Here is a 12,634-nt window from a genome sequence, read left to right on the forward strand (position 1 = left end):
ATTGGTATAATTAGTTATTAATTGAATAGGCAATATAAAAACAACCAACTTAATTTAGAAGGAAAGAAGGAAGGCCCATGTATTATATATTATCAAATATATTTGATGGATTTTGCCAATTCTTTGCATTATAAGAAGACTTTGGCAAACTGCACTGAACCCAAAAGAAAAGCGACAAAGATGATGAGGAGCCTGTCAGCTTGAAGAGCATTTTTTTTTATACATTTCTGTTAAGTATTTGAAATGCTCCATGTAGGAAAGGGGGTAGATTTGGTTGATCTTGTCTCAGAAGGCAGAACTATTCAGCAAAACCTAACATTAGCATAGTCTGCAATATCATTTTTAAAAAACTACTACTTAAAGCAATTTTTCTTCAGTAATCTCCAATTTGAACATTTCCTAAAATGTATCCATTTTCTTGGATACTTAGTAATAATAACCTCTGTATCTTTAATCAAAGTTTCTTTGATAAACACCAGATTTTTAAAAGGCAAGAGGCAGTGTGACAGAGTAGAGAAAGAACCTGCCTTAGAGTCAAGTCAACTTAGTTTTACTAAGTTGTATTTTTTACACATCGAAATTATGTGTAATAAGTCACTTAACATTTTAGTGTCCCAGACACTAAGAGTACAAACTAAGGACAACATGCCAATTTATAAGGAGTAGGAGGAGAGAAAAGGGGGGAAAACATACTTCGGGCTCTTCACATGGATGAAATCAAAAGTCTGGACTAAAAAAATGTTCATAGTTATATGTTTACTTTTGTGCTTATGACTGCTGACATGAAGAACCTCACAGTGCTACAGACTGCAGTGGTATAGACACTTGGTTGTATATTGGGTTATCTAAATGTCAATCTTTCTAAAAATCTTTTCTAACTCTACCTCTTAAGACTGATTTCTTATTCTCTGTCTCCTTATTCTCTTTCATCCTTTCCATCTCCTCCTCTTCCTCTCCCATGATTCCCTTTCACCTGAATGTGTAGGTAGTAAGGGTTCCTACCCCTAATGAGAGTACCTGACTCCCACCCCAAGGCTCTTACTGGCAGCAGGCTCCACACACTAACTGTCCATTTCTATCTGTGCTTCTTTCTACCTGGGGAAGTCTTGAGGTGCTGTGGTTGACTGTTGTTTGGTTCTTCTCCAATAAAAGGGTTCCTTCCTGTCACATTGTGGGTTGAGGAATGAGAAATCTCCCTTTTTCTTTTGCCATAACAGGACCATCCACTCCAGGGGTGTATAGGGCTATATTTTCAAAATGTCAGTGCCCGTCCTGCTCTGTAGCCAGATCCATACCCAATTTCTTCTGCATTTAGCATATTTGTTCATGTGACAGGAGTATTACTTACTTGGTTTGGTTATAAGAGTAAGAATTCTTGCCTTTACCTTATCTGTGTGAAGGTTATTCTTGTGGCATTGGCACAGGCAGCAATGGAGATAGGCCCCAGAGCCAACTCTGTCCCTTGGTGGTGTCACCATTTAGCACTCTGCCTGCCATTGCTGCTCACTTGTTCTTTGTTCCCCAGCTGAATTGCCAGTTGCAACCCAATGTGGGGACCCTATTTGGAGCAATTGTTTCCATCCAGAAGACCATATCCTTTTTCCATGAAGGGAACATAAATAATTTTTGGAGTACTGAAGCTTCCAGGACCATCTTCTGGATACCCCAGAAAGAAAATACACAAAGTTGCTCCAATCTGGCCTCTTTGCTATTTTCCAAACAAGATACTACATCTCTCTGCTCCAGGCTTTTACATCCCTGGAATGCTCTCCTTCCTTATCTCTATCTCTTGGCTTCCTTCAAAACCGAGCTAAAAACCCACCATCTATAGGAAACCATTCCCAGTTCCTGTTAATTCTAATGCCTTCCCTCTATTAATTACATTCTCTTTATCTTGTATGTAGCTTGTTTGTTCATATTTATTTTCGTGTGGTCTCCTCCATTATATTGTGAACTCCTCTAGGTCACAGTCTATTTTTTACCTTTTTTTGTATACTCAGCACTTAGCACAGTGACTGGAACATAGTAGGTGCTTAATAAATGCTTATTGACTGAATAAATGAAGATTGAATGACTGGCTGACCTTGGAAAACATTTGCTGCTCTTCTGGTAGGTGGGATCCAGCCTCTCTCACCTCCAAAAAACTTGACCTCAGTTGTGATAGATAGAGTTCAGTGATTTGTCATGTGTTTCCCATAGTATGAGAAAACCTCCATTGGGAACCATTGTTCTGTATATTAAGAATAAATATGATGCTTGTGATCACATTGATATTACTATCATTATCACTTTTTATTTATTGGATGGTGATGCTATGTGATACTGGGTAGAGGAGAATTAGAGATAAAAATTCCCCTGTGACTTCATTGATGCAGGTACCAGATGAGAAAACTCATTCTACCTGTGCAAATTGGCACCTTTACTACAAATTTTAGTCCATAGAGTGGTGTAGATTAAGAGATTAAATGACTTGCTGAGGGACAAATAGCCAACAGGTGTTGAAGATAGAACTCGAACCCAGATCTTTCTGGCTCCAAGATTGGCTATTTAGCCATCAGATTAGACTGAATCTCATCTTGGTGATAGATTTTAAGGATTTTATTAGATTCCTGTCCACAGACACTTAAAGTTTAAAGGCTCTTCTTTAGTTTGGTGAAAAATCAGACAGTGCCTGCCAAACATGAGAAAAGGTCTATAACCAAAGGACAGAAAGGAAGCAAAGTAGTTACTTTACAAATCCTACTGTATTCTCTAGGTTTTAAACAAATGATAACTTGTTTGCCTAACCCTAAATAAATATATTGACCTAGAATCTGCAGATTCATTTCTTGTCCTTTTATTAATGATAGTAGCCATCATATTGTTTTGTTCCAGAAACAAAATAGGACGCATGCAGAACTAAATAATGGTAAATAAAGTTGCCAAAAGTCTTCTAGTAGTGAGCTCAGTGCCTTCATTGAGTCCATATAATCTCTTTCTAACCAGTTGTCCAATCCCCTTAACTATTCTAGGTGGTAAGAGCTCCCAGTGCTGCTACTGCTTCTACTGCTGTCATAAGACCCACAGTTGGTGTCTGACTCTCACCCCCACCCCAGGAGCTGTGATTATCAAGGGGATTATAAGTAATTGAAAGATAAAGCAAAATGTCATTTTTATTCTACAATATTTTAAAGTTTGAAATATATTGAGAGAAATTAGAATGTAATTTTTATATATCCACATCACAATTGTAGGGAATTTTCTGGGTATCACCATGGTATTTGTAAAATGTATTATATCTATTATGCATTGTATCAATTGTGTCTATAAATATAGTTTAATAATGCAGCTTCTTTATTTAGTTTTTTTCCTTTTCCCAGCCCTCTCTTCCTCATTTTTTTGTTATAGCTGTCCATTTATTAACATTGCAGCTATTTTTTACATCCTCCCTCTTAAACTTCCCCTAATCCTATTTTGTTTCTGTGTTGAATTTGATATGTTTCCTCACTAAAGTGTTTGTTTAATCCCCATTGTCCATTTCAGATCAAAATGAGGTTTATCTGATGTCTATTCTTTCCACCCTTTCCTCCATGCTTATATACAATTCTCCTCAATATCTCAATTATGAAAGATAGCAAGCTCTATCCCCTTGTTCCTCTTTTTCTACAGTATTGTATTCTGCTTTTTACCCTACCTTGTCTTTTATCCTTCAGTACATTCAAAATAAAACCAGGACCACTGTTTTTTTTTTTTTAATTCCCTTTTGAAATCATGAAGATTCTGAAGAGAAACTCACTTTTCCTCCTCCTATTAAAAAGGTAACACAATATCCTCATATAACTCCATCAAACAGCTCAACTAAGTTTACATTTGTACATTTATACATTTCTCTGGACTTGTATTTGTATTTCATAGTTCCTATTCAACTTTGGTCTTTTTATCAACATGCTTGATATCAACATGTTCCTTCTCATTAAAGATCTATTTTCCCTCTTTTAAGATTATAGCCACATTTACAGCATGAGGTTTTTGTTTGTTTTGTAAAGCTATGTCTTTTTCTTTTTGGAATAGTATATTCCAAATTCTCATTTTGTCTATAGTAAAAGTTTCCAGGCATTATAAGATGCTTACTGTAGTTCCTTGGGACTTGAACTGTTTCTTTATGGATACTTGCAGAATTTTTTTTTTTTTTGCCTTTGATATAGGAGCTCAAAATTTTGACTTTTATATTCTTGGTACTTTTCCTTTTGAGGTTCTCTTCAAGGGGTGATTGCTGGATTTTTTTCTATCTTTACATTACCCCAGGTTCTAATACATCTGAGCAGTTTTCAGTTATGATTTCTTGAAATATAGTGTCCAGCTTTTTTTTTTACCACCATTGTTTTCAAGGAATTCAATGATTCTTAAATTATATCCCTTTGACTATTTTCTGATTCAATTTTATTATATCCTCTACTAACATTTCTTCTATTTGTTCAAACTTTTCTCCCCTTTTATTTGCTTTTTTTTATTTATACATTTGTGGGAGGGCTTGGGGAGTTGGCTTTTTTGGCTATCTCAAATAGTTATCAATTTCTCTTTGATCTGTGAGTTTTCAAGGACTCCATTTTTTGGATAAGGTCTTTTCTATCCCACTTATCCTCCTAACAATTTTGTCTCCATATATTTTATTTCATTTTTATCTTTTGCTTTATTTCTTTTAATATCCATGTAGTCCTTGGTGAGTATCCTTTTTTTTTCTTCTCTAAGTCTTTGTGTTTCTACTTGCAGTTTTTATGCCTGCCTTTAGGAGAAATCTAGAATCTTTGTACCATAGCCAAGGTCTACCCTCATCTGGACCTTTTGGGGTGGAGTCTTTAGCCCTTCTTGATTTTCACTGGTTACTCTAGGTTATTGCACTGACCTCTACCTCCTGAGCTTAAGCCCTAGTGGATTTTTGTAGCAAGAGTGCTAGGGTTTTAGGACCCTATTTGGCATCTCAGGACAGAGGGTTAGGGTCCTCAGAGCTCTTTGGTCTAAGATGTTTAGTTCTGAGTGTTGTGGTACCAGCTGTTTACACTGATCACTGATTCTGCCTGCTGCCACTCCCTAGGGATTTCATGATTCCCACCCTGAGGCTTATCATTTAGGAATTCTATGCTAGCTAAAGAGATCTCTTCATCATCTTTCATAGTGTGATAGACAAAATTTATACATACTCTTTTCTTCTACTTCTCTTCTCTTTCACTTCTTAGTGCTTGGCAGTCTGGCTCCTGAATTCATCTTAACTGCAGCTACTTTCTCCTAAGCTACATTTGATCACATCTAGTTGCCTTCTCTTAATCTTCATTCTTTTTTCACTTTTTGCAGCATTTGACACTGTTGACTATATTCTCCTACATACATTCCCCTTTCTGAGTTTTTGTGACATTTTCCCCTCTCAGTTCTTCTTTCTGTCTCCTCATTTTCCTTTGCTGGATTATTATTCATATCCTGCCACTAATAATCCTTCTGTTTTTTCTCTACAGGCTCCCTCATATGGACCTTATCATCTGCACAACATTTCTAGAATTCTTTTCCTTTTCTTCTAATTACTAGGCTACCATCTTGTTTTAGTCCTTCTTCATTTCTTGTCTGGATTATTGCAATATGGGTTGCTTTCTGTACCTTGTCTTTAATCATTGTAATTTACCCTTCTCACAACTGCCAAAGTAATATTCTTAAAGCAGAGGTCTAACCATTTTACTCCCTTGCTTAATAAACTACAGAGATTTCCTATTGTCTTTAGAATCAAATATAAACTCCTCTTTTTTGGCAGTTCAGATTGGTAAGAGATTATATCTAACCTTATATTCCATTATAAATCATTCCTCTGCACACACTTATTAATTCAATCACACTAGCCTTTGCACTTCTCATCAAACATTATGATCCATCTTCCATCATTACGCCTTTTCACTTTCTATCCCTCTGTCATGTTTGGAATCTACTCTTTACCCACCTCTACCTCTTAGAATCACATTTCTTTTAAAACTTATTTGAAATGTCTTCTTTTACAAGAAACTTTTCCTGATCCTACCACTGATGCCCTCTGAGGAGATATATATATATATATATATATATATATATAAAATAACATTATACTCTATTATTTAATAACAAATATTATTCTGTAATATCCTCATTTTGTCAAACTCCACTTCAAAGAGTAGCTCACCAGTTTTTATAGAGCATAATGGAGTAATGGAGTAATGTGATCACATCCAGTCCCCCAAGCATGGGCACCTTAACCACCTTGGGCTGGGCCACTTCCAAGTGGGACCCTTGCTTCTGTTTACCAAATAAACAGAGAAACCAGCTTAGGCAGAGTTCCTCCCCAGGAGAAGACTCTCTTGTCCTTGCTGTTCTTCATCAAAGTTAAGAATGACTTGGCCTCCAAAGGGAAGGCTAACTGGAGGGATCCTGATTTGGGTAATTTTGCTTTCTAGCCAAGATAACTAGAGACAATTGATGCCCATCAAGCAATTAACATTCTTTAATTGCCATAGAGGAATGTGATCAGTCACAACTAAAAACTAACCCACTTTTCCCAGCTGTAGATTAATCCTATCATCTGAGGCTTACTCCAGCCTCCCAATGAAGAAGTAACATGGAGGAGCTGAGGTAACTCAACCTACTTCCTCATTAAAATGTCTACCGATCAGGATTGCCTTACCATTTCCATTTAAGGCATAGTCCTTAAGAAAGAAATCTAGCCCATAAACCCCAGGATATCTTGTGAGGTTTCAGCCATCAAAATTTATATTCCTTTGGGCAGAGCACCCACAGGTAAGACTATGATACCCTATGTGGACAGAGAGAGAGAGCAGAGAAAGAACAAGAAAGGGAAAGGGAAAGGAAAGGGAAAAAAAGAAGTCATTTTTATGCCTCATCATTTACCTTTACCATTTGTCCAGGATAGGGACAATGATGGTGAGAAGACAGGAATCCAAGACAACTGAGAATTGGTTTAAAAAACTAGGCAGGCAGTTTAGAGGAGGACATTATATCTATCTTCAATCAACTTAAGGATTTTCAAGTGAAAGTGGGATTCAACTTATTCTCATGGTCTCTAGAGGGTAGAATTAGGAACTATGAACAAACAGAAAAAAGATGTTGGCTGAGTGTTGGAATATTCTACTTATTATTGGTGCACACTAAAAAGTGGATTGAGGTAACCTTCTGAGATCATGAATTTCATGTTACTGAAAATGTTCAGGAATAATCTGAATGCTAATTTCATAGGAACCTTCTAACAGAGATTTCTATGTAGGTAAAAGTTAGATTTAATGACCTAGGTCCCTTCAAACTCTAAGATTCCAGAATCTACTTGAAATATACTATATTTAAGCTGAATGGTTCCTATTCCAAGTATTCAGATAAATTTGAAAACTGTTTGTCATGTTTCCACTCATACCCCATGAGTTTTGATTCTATATTATGGAGTGTGTACATGTCATTATATGGTAGTTGTAGTACTGATATGGTGGGGGGGAGGGATGCCACATCCTTTGTTTATTTTCTAATATGATGTAACCAATATAAGTCACAAATTGGTCTGAAGTGATCTTGGTGCTCTGAATTGCCTTGGGACCTTTTCTCCCTTGTCACCTGTCCCTTAGCCCACCCCATCTTCTTGGCTTCCACCAGCTTGCCCACTGAGGTCCCAGCAGATCCATAACCATGTCTTCAATTAAGTTGCAGAGCTCTGATTGAGAGATATTTGAAGTTGATGTTGAAATTGCAAAACAATCTGTAACTATCATGATCATGTTGGAAGATCAGTTTTTCTACCAAATGTTAATGCATCGATATTAAAAAAAAAAGGTAATCCAGTGGTTCACCCACCACAAAGATGATCCCCCTCCTCCTGAGGATGATGAGAACAAATAGAAGCAAACAGATGATATTCCTGTTTGGGACCAAGAATTCCTGAAAGTTGACCAAGGAACCCTTTTTGAACTTATTCTGGATGCACACTTAGACATTAAAAGTTTGCTTATATCACATGTGAGACTGATGTAAATATGATCAAGGGGAAAACTCCAGAAGAGATTCATAAAACATTCAATATCAAGAATGACTTTACTGAAAAGGAAGCCCAGGTACTCAAAGAGAACCAGTCATGTGAAGAAAAGTGAAGTTTTGTGCCTGTTGACACTGTAAGACTGTAAGGATCATTCCAGATAACTAGTTGCTCTGCTCTGTTTATAATTGTTAGTATTAGACAAATACAGCAGCAAATTCATTGCATTAGCAGAATATCGATTGTTCCCATTGTATGTGTAATGTTTTTCGAGTCCAGAGTCTAAACCTATAGCTGTATTAACCAGTATAATCGAAAGTCTTTTTATTTTGGTCTGAATGAAACTGAAACTGTGTGAGTTCTGTATGGAAAGTGGTGCTTTTACTTTCCTTTTCTTATTTTGTAAAGTAGTTTGTCCAGTTGTTGTCCAGCTTTAAACTTTATTTTTCTTGCTATCTGAATTTCTCTTTAAGGAATTTTGGCATTATAAATGAAACCACTTGCAAAAATTGTACACAACAAAAAAATATGTCATGAATTGAAAAATGTCCTTCTAAATGTAAAATTCTTACCCTTTAGGATTTATATATGACTAAATTAAAGTGGTATGTTAACTCTATCAATACATTTACTGAGTATTTACTATCAATCTCTCAATCATCATTTATTGAGCACTTATGATACACTAGAAACTCTGTTAATCACTGAAGATACAAAACCAAAAATGAGAAAATTTCTTCCTTAAAGAAGCTTTCATAGTATTGGGACTGACACAATGAACATGAATATATACAAAATAAGTACATCATAACTGTTTGGAGGAAGGAAGATGAAGCAACTAGTACATTGAAGATACTGTGTTATGTGCTAAGTGGAATATAAAGAAGGGGTTCAATATATATACCCTGTGAGAACTTTCATTCTAGTTAAATGGGAAAATAAATAAGACATAAATATGTGAAAGTGAAAAAATGGTAAACAAGAAACTTGTTCAAGCAAAAAATACAAAATTCATATCTGGTTATTAAATAACCAAATTAATAATTTGACAGTGAGTGCTGTGGGAGTCTAGCACATTATATTGCCTAATTACAAAGATTTACTTAGAAATCAACATTATGTTTAAGATAATCAGAATATAAGAGGATATCTAGGATATTGTCAGTGATGATGACAAAAATGTTAAAAAAATATGGAATTTTTATCTACCCAGAGAAAGCCAGCAGTTTCAGATGTAGAATATGAATCTTAAATTAGAAGGTGCAGAATTGAGTACTACTTCTGTCTGTAACTTCCTTTTAGTCTTAGGGAAGCTATTTTACTTTTCTTTAATGGTTTCCTTCTTAATATATATTGTGGGTTCAATTTTATCTGCCCCTGTTTTCAAATAGAAGGATTTTATAGGGATTATTTATACTACAAATTTATAAGTTTATTTTAGTCTTTAACATAATTTATATGATGTATAAATTTATTTTATTTATAATTTATACATTTATCTTATTCTTTTAAAAAGTGTATCTTTCAAGTGGTGAAACATTATGGTATTCTAATTTTTTTCCCCATTTTATGTTATAAAATCCTCAAAAAATAGTCATAGGAATGTGTAAAGTACACAGTCCCCTATCCACAAATGTTTCCTGCATGATGATCACAAATAAGGCACTCTGACTGGCACTGAGGGAGGCAGAGGAAATTTTGTGCATATCCTCAAGGAGCTTATGCCATAGTGGGAAATATAAGACATGTTCATACAATTGTAGAATGTGAAAGTGCATGACAGGTATACACAAGGTGCTATTAGAATTCAGAGAAAGGAATCTTCTCACTTTCAATACATGTGCCTACTTGAAGATGGCAAGACTCATGCAGCTCAAGTATAGAAAATAATTTAGATTCATTCAAAACCATTAGGATCAATATCTAAAACTGGAATTGGCAAGAATACAGCTATGTCTGCCCAAGGAGGAAATCATGATATTCTCTTTTCTCTGTCACATAGCCATGGAAACAAATGGTTCAAAGTCACAATATTTCACCAATACTTTTTAATGAATTCATTGTTTAAATCTGCTTATTACAAGTCTGAATTAGCTTGACACTTCAGAAACAATGAAAACGTTGTTAATAGCCCTCTCTCAAAGTGTGCTTTAACACTTCATTTGGTTTTGATTGGCCCTGAATGATTTTCTCACTCAGAGCTGAGCTGCTCTGGCCACTTGTAGAGAGGTGGATCTAAACATGGGAATGTTTCCCCATAGGAGTTATAAGGTTATAGAGGAGAATTTATGGTGTAATAATATATAAATACATTTTGGTATGAAAACTTAGTAAGAATGTAGTTGTTATCTCTGCTAATTCAGTAGAAATCCTTAACGTCACAAGTGGAAAATGGATAATGAAAGTATCATAGCATATTCTAAGCATTCTAGTCATTGGAAATTCTCCATGCCAAATTAACCATGATTTTCCATTCTAGTGACTGTCACTTAAAATTAGTTATTCTTCAAGTAACATTCATTTCTGTTTGGTCATTGGATTAGATAATACTGTCTAATTATATTAAATAGAATACATTGTTCAAGTTCCTACCCTGTGTATATGGAGGAAGGAGAATGTCTCCTAAATAGTTGATTTGTTACCCAGGGAATGAACTGGTCACCTATGGAGCAACAGGTACATATAGTAGTATTGAGGAAGCAGAGAGGTTTCCTACACATTTTTGACATGTATGAGGTGTGTATGGGGTGGGGGAGTGGGGAAGGGGTACATCAACATAAACAAACCAAAAAAAAATGAGTTTAAGAGAGAACTATACATATGCATAAGACCCCTTCCAGTGCACAGCCAAGATTCCATATGTAAAGGACACTAAAAGTAGAATTCTAGGATTTTCTTCAAACTATTCTTTTTACCCTCCCCTCACCCTGTTTCCCCTTTCCTTCATGGTGTTTTTCTCTTAAAGATGAAAATAAAAAGTAGACTAGCAAGCAGTAGTGCCAGTATGTGCAGGGGTTGTGTTGGATGCTGAAAAGATAAAGGCTGTTACTGATACTAGAGAATTTAAAATCTAAAACAAACAAACAACCTATGTGAAGGATGTAATATAAGCACAGATTAAGACCCTACATTATAGACAAGATAAATGAGAAAGTAATTACTTGAAGAAAATTTAGTCACTCTGCAAGATAATTTATATAATCAATTTAATGCAGTCATATATGTGAAAGAGCTTTGGAAAGCAAAAAATATTTCTAGGATCGCTGCTAGTTCTACATAGATGATCCTACAATGTATTAAATGTGAAAATCCTCCTAAGTTATTGGGAGAAGACACTTTATGAACATTAAAATGATCAATGAGTCAATATAGTACAGTGGATAGACGGTGTGCTAGGCCAGGAATCAGAAAGATGTTAGTTCAAATTCCACCTCTCACCCTTACTATGACTAAGGTTAATCTCTTAACTTATCCACCGCTCAGTTCTTTGTTTTCAATCAGCTATTGAGTGGGAACAATGCTAGGTTGAGTATTTCTGTCAATAGGTTATTGTGAAACAAATGAGAAAATGTATATATGGTACTTTGCAAGTGCTATTAAATGTCAATTATTATTATATGAGGTATTATTTGATTAGTGAGATTCCCTATTATCCTTAAAATAAAATATAATTAAGAAAAATAAACTTATATTGAGTTTTGTCCAAAACTGAAATGTCTTTTATGGTTTCCAGTTTTCTGTCATAGATTATGTCTAAGCAAAGGTTGGATTGCAATTTGTAAAGGAAATCAAAGTAGGAATTCCTGAATTTGTTGGGATACTGGCTAAGATTGCATCTATGGTCTCAAATACCTCTAAAATATTTTGATTTGTAGCAAACTTCAAATTTTCTATACAAATTAACTCTGTATAAATAAGAGCAGATGGAGATTTCTTTAAAAAAGATAGAAATACTTTGCAAAACTATATGACTTCCATAAATAATAAGCAAATGTCATCATGAGTTTTGGTGTGAATGTAACATGTCATTTTAAATAAAACTTTTTGGTTTGTTTTGAATTTGTAAGTGAACAGAATAAAATTCATGTCTAAGATCAATACAGTAAATACCACCTGCATATTGGTCTAATTTAAATCTCTATATTCAAGAGGAGGGAGGAGCAATGTTGAAGGTGAGTTATTTTGAAATGTTAGAAAATAAATAGTTAAGTAATAAGATTGAGTAGTTCAAATAGCTGGCAAATTTTCTTTCATTTTCAGTCCTTTGCCTCTAATTGAAATCCAGAATATTGTTTAGTGAATAATACTCACTTAATTGACATTTGCAAATCACAAGTAACAATTTGTTTTTATTGTTGTAGTAGTTGAGTTCAATTTCATTTTGAATGTGGAAAACAAAGGAAGCAAATCATTCACTTTTGGAGCACTTGTTTTTCCTTGATTATAATTTTTCTTAATTGATTTAAGACTTTTTGACTCTCATGTAATTTCCCCTGAATCCTAATTTTAAACATAGATATAAAATCAATCACTGAGTTTTTAAGAGCCATTCCTTTGCCAAAGTTTTGCTTGTTTGTTTTTCCCCTCCTCAGACTAACTCATCTTCCTTCT

General features: G+C 34.8%; 1 protein-coding gene and 1 pseudogene across 1 annotated transcript in view; both read left to right on the plus strand.

Annotated features, from left to right (window-relative positions):
• Positions 1 to 12,634, plus strand: part of LRP1B (LDL receptor related protein 1B) — a 2,189,733-nt gene that overhangs the window by 262,099 nt on the left and 1,915,000 nt on the right. The gene's annotated exons all lie outside the window — the stretch shown is intronic.
• LOC114023092 lies at positions 7,681 to 8,138 on the plus strand (annotated as a pseudogene).

The sequence above is a fragment of the Vombatus ursinus genome, unplaced genomic scaffold (assembly GCF_900497805.2).
Source record: "Vombatus ursinus unplaced genomic scaffold, bare-nosed wombat genome assembly UNPS02014816.1, whole genome shotgun sequence".
NCBI lineage: Eukaryota > Metazoa > Chordata > Mammalia > Diprotodontia > Vombatidae > Vombatus > Vombatus ursinus.